The sequence below is a fragment of the Capsicum annuum genome, chromosome 6 (assembly GCF_002878395.1).
Source record: "Capsicum annuum cultivar UCD-10X-F1 chromosome 6, UCD10Xv1.1, whole genome shotgun sequence".
Lineage (NCBI taxonomy): Eukaryota > Viridiplantae > Streptophyta > Magnoliopsida > Solanales > Solanaceae > Capsicum > Capsicum annuum.
In genome coordinates, this window is record NC_061116.1 from 5018482 (window position 1) to 5026088 (window position 7607).

Genomic DNA, 7607 nt, shown 5'->3' on the forward strand with positions numbered 1-7607 from the left:
ATGTAAATTTCATGAATTAAAATATAAAAATAGGTTCTTGGACTCCATGGGTGAAAAGGACCCATGGATGAACATCAAACATCCCTTAAACTTTTAATCAAGAAAGAGAAACACAAATCTGTAAGCTTCCTTGAAGGTTCTTGGATTTGGCAACTTGATTTCTTGGTTTTCTTGGAGAGAAAGGAATTGATTTTGATGAACTTGGGGATGATTAGGGTTTTTTATTAAGAGGAAATTGGAGAATTTGGGCAAATAATGCCCTAACTGAAGCTTTAGGTCCTGCTTTACGAATTGGGTCGATGTGGTAAAAAATCCAATTTCTCCTCCATTATTTAAACCAAAAATTCGTAACTGGAATGCTAATTAAAGGCTCATCACGATGCGGTCTTATCACGGTGGCTTATTGGTTTTGACGAAAATTATCACAACCTTTTGCTCGGGTATCGGATTAAGGTGATATTGATATAGTTGGAAAGCTAATTCAATTATATACAATTTTGTGGATCTTGATCTAAAAATTTCCACATATATTAAATATTATACACATTCAAAGTTGATCTTTGTAGAATCAATACGAAACTTTGGGCGAATCAAAGACATTTAACTCAACTTTGTTCTAAGTCATTTCTATGAACATTTTTCACCTCATAAGCACTTCACACACTAGGATGAAGATCAAGACACATGCATTCAAATTATAAATCAAGAACTAGATGAAAACACCTTAACCGAGATGCGATGTACGTGCCAAAGGAAATGTCATCGCGACGCGGCCCTATCGCGGTGACTTATTGGATTCGTGATCCAAACGTTACCCAAACCTTGTCCGAAAAATACAAAACTCCCTAAGTACTTGAAAATGAATTAACTCAAAAACTAATGTCTCAGGATCGGAAAGACCAAAATAAAAATCCTCGAAGTTTAGGGGTCTTGAAAATGACTAAGTCCCAACCACTTAGTGAAAATTTTAAGCCTTGAGCCCCTTAAGCATGCAACTAAAAGCTGAATCGAGCTAGGATTAGTACGGGGTATCACAAAGATGTATAAACACAAATAACATAACATTTTTTATTTCAAGCCACTTCACTTTACATGTAGTGACAATTTTTTAAGTTTGATGAAAGTTGAATTTATTATAATGCAATAGATTGTCTATCTGTTGTAATAGATAGTCTATCTATTCTGAAAGATTAATTATCTGTTACAATGGATTGGTCATTTTTTGCACTATACAGATGTTTTTAAGTCTATATATTGCAATAGATACACAATTATTACAATATATAGTCTATCTGTTGCAACTGATAGGTAATCTATTGGAACACATCAAAATAGTATGAAGACCTGTTTGATAATTTCCAACAGATGACCTACATATTGTAATATATGTCTAAATCTATTTGATAATTTCCAAAAGGTATTTCTTCTATTGCAACAGATCAATTATCTGTTGTAACAGATGCATTATCTTTTGCGATATTTGAATCTAGTATCTCATTTCAATTAATAAGTTCAAATCTAAGGATTAAATTAAATTCATAGATAACATAAAATAAATCAAAGCCTACAGAAATTACATGAAATAATTCAACAAATAAATGAAATATAAAAAATTATTATGGGTACAGATGATCTACTCAATATGGATAAGTTGTTCTTCATCTGGTACTATGGAATTCGACTTTGGTCATCGTGGATCTTTAATGTCTCTTGCATATGCTTTCTGAGCTTTCTCTTTTCTGTATTTTCATAAAAGAGTAGCATATCTTTTATGTAGTAATACAACATCAAGTTCATCATTTGGTACTTGTAATCCATCGCTCAAATACTCAGCGTAAGCGACAACAAAAAGACCGCAATCCCTGCTTTTGTAAAAATTAGATAATCCATATCTTGAATTTAATGTAAGCATTGTGAAATTTATGAAATGAAACAAAATAAAAATACTTACAGGCTACCAATGGGTTGTTGAGCAATTTCATCAACATATTCTACATCAAATAGATTACCCATTTTATCTGAGTATGCTTCAATCGTCAACCAATCAGTACGAACCTTTTGGTCTAAAAAGACACTTATATCAAGATAAGTAGGCAATATTTTGGCCATCTTTTGTATCTCAGATGACAGCCCGGAACGTCTCTATTCCTGACATCGAGCCATAAACTAAGATGAACCTCTCTTTTAGAGTGACGACAGCCAACACCCAATGACATTCATTACCACAATTAATTGGGATATGCACTACGTCGACCAAAGGACAAAGTAAGCCAACTGTAATGCTAAAACCTTTGATGATGTTGATCAAGTATTCATCAATTTAGAAAAATTTCGACTATTGTTGACAATACCTATCGCAGGCATTATTGATATAAACTTTGTACAAATAATTGTCCGACATTTATTTGTATTATTCGTGTGTTTGCAACTTGGCCTTCTTTCGGAGGTAGTAAAAAATGACAATGATGTACTGCATATATTATCAAATATTTCAGATTACGTGACAACAAAATTAATACATAGATACAATTAAATAAAGTATTAATTAATAGTAATATATATGGCATTTAAACCTCATCATTCTAGAAAGTTTAGGGTTGTGACATCAAATAGAACCAATCCTTCATTTCGGGATGTGTAACAACAAATTCGAACATATCAAAACTAAGATCCGATTCGTTCACTTTGTAGTGCTTGTCATTTTATTTTCTACATGATTTATATGTGTTAATATCATGTTTTTACGTCAAGAATTGTAAAAATCAATATCTTAATAAATGATTTATGTACCTGCCGGTATGATGCTTTAACAGCTCATCGACAATCCATTCTGAATAGTCGTTGATCAACTTTGTTAGTTTTTTTGGAGCCTCATCTGAGATGCTGGACCCTTCAAACGGGTAATTCTTCTGTTCTCCCGAACTGACAGGTTTCACTTTTTCTTCTTCTTTGAAAGTAGTTGATGGATTATCAAATATGATATTATGTTGTTCAGCAGTAGCTTCTACTATGACATCTATCTGGAAATCCAGAATTATCAATGCTAATCACAGATATACAACAGATTATCTATGTATTGCAACAGATGAATAATCTGTTGAGACAGATTCGAATAGGTAAAAAAAATATTGTACAATAATTTCCAACAGATGACCCAACTGTTGCAATATATGACTCATTTGTTAGTATAAATTAAAATAGTATAAAGACCTTTTTGATTTGCTGAAATAGACGGGCATATATTACAACAAATAACGCATCTGATGCAACTGATAAGACAACTGTTGCAACAGACAATGCATCCGATGCAACAGGTTAGACAACTGTTGCAACAAATGTATATATTTGTTTGATAATTTTTAGCAAATATATCATCTGTTGAAATAGATATATCTCTGTTTGTTTATTGGAACAAATGATATACATTTACCTTCTTCAGCCCATGCTACTCTCTTGTTGCCCTTGTACATTGATCAAAGGTGCAAGACAAAGATAAAAAAGTTACAATTTTGCTTTTTTTGATGTTTGATGATGGCTGAGAAATTTTTTTTCTTCTCCTTTTAGCCACCTTAATCTTTAGTGGACCGGATATGAAATCCTCTTTGATGGAATGACACCCCTCTTAGATGTCAATTTCTTTACAGAAGCAGTTAATGCATTAATAGTATCAGTCACTCCATCATGTTTTGTCTTACAGTCTTAACATTTGTATGCAGAACATTCAACAGAAGGGGCAAAATCTATATAACCAGTATGATCATAATTATAATGGTTTTTTGTTTCAAAAACTGTAAGAAAGGCATCATCAGCCCCGACAGCAGCACCACTACCACTACCACCATCAACAACAATAAGTCTACCCTCCAAAATTATTTTTCTTGTGATGGTTGTTGCTTCAAACAATTCCTTTTTTATCTTGCCAATGACCTTAGGGTCTGATAAAGGTTGAACAAACTGTAAAGTAAGAAAAAATGACATCTTCAACTCTCAATTGGTCAGAACAAGCAACGGATAAACAATCTAACATAAATCAGTACATATATTAGAATGATGATTAGATCATTCAAAAAAATTATTAATTAAAAAATAAGCTTAACTAGAATTAGACTTACTGCATCCTTCAGGGGATTGAAGCGATCAAGAAATTTTACATTTTTATCAGTTTTGACCAAAAACCATCTCAGGATTCTTGGACAGACACTTCTTCCTGGTAGTTCACTTATTGTCTCGAATGGCTTCAAACGCCCAAATCTATAAAATAACGCCAATAAATCAAAAGTATTATTAAATAAAAAAATAAATTATAAGTTGATTGTCTTTGGCGTTAACAGAGTCAATAAATATTTGATAGTTATTTTGATGCTTTCATAACCTTAAAGATAGTTGTTAAATTCCTCAAGATCCTCGGAGAGCTTTATTAAACTATGTGGTATGTTGTTGTTAACATCTCTCACCCAAAGAATATTATGTACAAACCAAACCAAGCACAATGATTATTTGTGCTTCTTTAAAGTCGTTTACCTTTCAATGCTTCTATAAAAAAAAAAAATTTTGAAGGTTGGACCAACAAGGGCCACCATGTCTTCTTCATGATCACTCGACTTGAATTTACCTTTTTTGGGTGTGCGGGGTGCTCTTTTTGAGTTAGAATAGGTATAACTTGAGAAGGAGAAGGACAATAACATTTTAGTCCAGTAACTATTGCAAACTTCTTCCAACCAAAACAAGCAGGCATGCCACAGTAATATATCCACACCTAATCCATCTTATCTTTGTTTTCATACATAAACCTACGCTTGAGAAGATCATATACCATTTTTATTTAGAAATGAGCATTGTTGTCCTCTGGTAAATTAAGATATTGCCCAAAGCAATTTTCTCTGAATAAGTATCCAAATTTTGTTCTCAAAGTATTTTTCTGAAGGCGTCAAAGATTTTTCCATGGCTGACTTAACCACGAAATCACCCATTAAATCTGCGACACTATCGCACTGCATTCTCATAGGATAACTATCAATGCTGAAGGTTTTGATCAACTCTTTGATGGAAGGGCTATTAGCATTTAGATTGTCTCTTTTGAAACATTCCTCCTCCCCATGTTCATTATCTTCAGCTTCTGATTGATATAACACTTGTAAAGAAAACTCATAGAGTGGTGGATGTAGCCTAGCTGCCTCACTTGTTTCTTTATTTGAACTTGATTCAGTTTCTTTGCTTTTGGGAGCCATATAATCTAAAAATAACAGGAACATAAAATAGATTATAATTAATTAATGCATCATTAAAAAGGAATAATAGTATATCTAACTATACAACAGTAAAATAACAGTCCTAATAAATCACACATCTTTTGCACCAGGCAGGTTATTTGTTGTAACATATAACTAACATGTTACAACTAATGAGTAATTTGTTGTAATAATAAAAACAAATCACTCATCTATTAAAACAGATGACTAATTTGTGCAACAGATCACACATATGTTGCAACATATGAGTTATCTGTTGCAACATATAACTAACCTGATACAATAATTAAAAACAGATCATTCATCTGTTGAAATAGATGATTGGTCAGTACAATAGATCACTCATCTATTGCAATATATGAGTGATCTATTGGAATTATTATCAAGGGTCAATATTGTTTAGATTTCTTCCAACAAAAGGGTCGTCTATTGCGACAGATGAATGATCAATTGGAAAAATCAAGTCTTGGATATATACTGTTGTAATAGTTTATAGGATTTTATCCAACAGAAGGTTCATCTATTGCATCAGATGATTAATCTATTGTACTAGATTTTTAATTCGATGGTTCCTCCATTACATCAGTTGGTAAATTTGTTGTATCAGATTTTTAATCAGATGGTTCCTCTATTGCATCTGATGATTAATCTGTTGCATCAGATTTTTAATCGGATGATTTCTCTGTTGCATCTGATGGCAAATTTATTGCATCAGATGGTTAATCTGTTGCATCATATGGTTAATATGTTGTATCAGATTAATCCGATGGTAAATCTGTTGCGTCAGATGGTTAATCTATTGCATCATATTTTTAATCCGATGGTTCCTCTGTTGCATCTAATAGTAAATCTGTTGCATCAGATGGTTAATCTGTTGCATCAGAAGGTTAATCTATTGTAGAAAAAATAGTAGCATGATTTTGTTCAATAGAACAACAACAATATCATCATTTTTACCAAGAACAAAAATAAATCAACTCAGCAATGGGAGCAACACCAAAAATACCAACATTGTTGTTTTATTTGTACAAACACAAACAACAAAAATCAAACTTCAAAAAAATACAACAAACAACAAAAAATCATATTTCACTCCGAAAAGAGAAGAGAAAAATTTAAAAAATTAGGATTTTATTCAGACCGTATTTCAAATTAAAGCAACAAATATTGAAATTGTTAATCAATACTAGAATAGAAGTTTGCTCAAGTTCCATATTTTCTTCAAAACTAAAAAGCCATAATTTTTTACCGAAAGAAGAAAAGAGACGATGAAGAATTTGAAGTTGTTGTGGGCAGAGAGCAAGGTTGTCACGTCGAGTGACGGTTGAAAGTGGAAAAAAACTCGAAGCCCAACTATTTGTCGCCGAAGGTTGAAGTCGCCAAGGATTGAAAAGAGAAATTTGCAGAACTGTTGGTTGGGAGAAACTATCGAGAGAGAGGAGAGATACAGTTGATTTGTAGAGGAGAGGCGTGTGGGTTGATATGTATTTTTTAAAAGATTAGAAAATTTAAAAAAATATTAATCAAGTCCAGAATTAACTTAATTATGTTTGACCTTTAAGTTGGTCAATGTCATCAATACTTCATTCAAAACTTAAATGACACCTTTTCTTCAATTTTCTCGTGCTACTTGGGGTGTGATAATTATTGCCTCTATGCTATTGCATATTTCCTCTATCTCAATCTATGTGGAACAGTAAAAATTTCTTGAGTTAAATCGTTTAATTCATGGCATATTTCCTTTGGAAGATTTGAAATGCTTTTTTAAGCTTGGCAATGTGCTTGGGCGGAGTTTTATTAATACTCCCTCCATTTCATTTTACATGGTCATGTTTAACTTAACATTTCCCTTGAGAAAATATTTATTAGGGTTTATTCCACTAAAGATAGTGTTGGAAGAACTACAAACTTATCTTGATTTCATAAATGGACAAATGAATTGAAACAAACTATTTTCTGAAAAGGGCCAAAGCAAAATGAGACTGAGGGAGTAATAAAGAAAGTACAAGTCTAGCAAAATCTTGCCTTACTAATCGTAACGAGGGGACACACCCTTCCCTAATATGCACATAGAAAAACGAACTAGAAAATCAAAATAAGAGAGTTTATAACACACTCTTCGATGATGTTAAATTAATGGTACAAAACACACACAAGAAAGAAAGTGGAGTGTGTATTTAATAAATCTATTAAATATCCGCACCCCCTACAAATGGTATCAGAGCCCAGCAATTTAAAAAGTACGGAAGAGAAATATATGTTAGAATTAGAATTAGATCTAGAGTTAGAGTTAAAAAATTTACCTACAAAATTATTAAATTAATTATGCGAAGACCATTTAAAAATAGAGAAGCTTTT

At 32.2% G+C, this 7607-nt stretch overlaps 1 protein-coding gene across 1 annotated transcript in view; it reads right to left on the bottom strand.

Annotated features, from left to right (window-relative positions):
* Positions 1 to 4776: 4776 nt before the first annotated feature.
* Positions 4777 to 7607, bottom strand: part of LOC107855523 (putative late blight resistance protein homolog R1A-3) — a 12742-nt gene continuing 9911 nt past the window's right edge. Inside the window, 1 exon segment of the mRNA XM_016700548.2 lies at positions 4777 to 5233. The gene's annotated coding sequence lies outside the window, so the exon portion shown is untranslated.